General features: G+C 70.0%; 1 protein-coding gene across 1 annotated transcript in view; it reads left to right on the forward strand.

Annotated features, from left to right (window-relative positions):
* Positions 1-693, forward strand: part of CPZ (carboxypeptidase Z) — a 16,076-nt gene that overhangs the window by 7,451 nt on the left and 7,932 nt on the right. The window lies entirely within an intron of this gene.

Raw genomic sequence — 693 nt, forward strand, 5'->3', positions numbered from 1 at the left:
CGCCCGGGGTGATGCCCTCGGGCTGGCCTGGTACTGGTCCTGCTCTGAGCCCAGAGGCCCTGACTCAGAGGAGCCTTCCCGTCCAGCTCCAAACCCCTCCTCCAGGGAGCCTTCTGGGCCCGCTGACCGCCCCGCCCACCTTTCATCTGCGCCCAGGCCGGGAGCCTCTGGGTGGGGATGTGGCCACCTGCCCTGCCACCCAGCGCCTGGTGTTTCCTGTCCGGGGAGGGCAGTTCCGGGAGCCGCCAGCAGAGGGCAGTGCTGCCGCGCTCATGACACCCGCCTGTGGGCCTGGCGGGTCTAGGGGTGGGGGAGGAATGCTGGCACCAGCATCGCCTGGGCCTGAGGAGGCCTCCTCCTGTCCGGCCTCTTCCCTCTCTGGTCCTCCCAGCAGGGGCGGGTGAGGCCTGGGAGATTGACAGGCCCCCAGCCCCGCAGCCCCCTGCCTGGGTCCCTTCCCGGCCTGGTACTGGGGCTCAGGCAGGTCTGGGAAGGGGTGGGGTGGGTCCCTTCCTGTTCTGTGGCTGAAAATCTGCGTCCAGGGAGAGGGGCTGGGGGAGGTGCTGCCTTCACTCCTGACACCTGCAGGCCCGCCCGCCCGCTGGTCCCTCATTAGCTCAGGTAGCAACTCCTGAAGCAGCGCCGCCCAGGCCTGCAGGGGGGCCAGGCTGTGCTCAGAGCCAGGAAGTGCCC

Source organism: Myotis brandtii, unplaced genomic scaffold, assembly GCF_000412655.1.
Source record: "Myotis brandtii unplaced genomic scaffold, ASM41265v1 scaffold986, whole genome shotgun sequence".
In the NCBI taxonomy this organism is placed as follows: domain Eukaryota; kingdom Metazoa; phylum Chordata; class Mammalia; order Chiroptera; family Vespertilionidae; genus Myotis; species Myotis brandtii.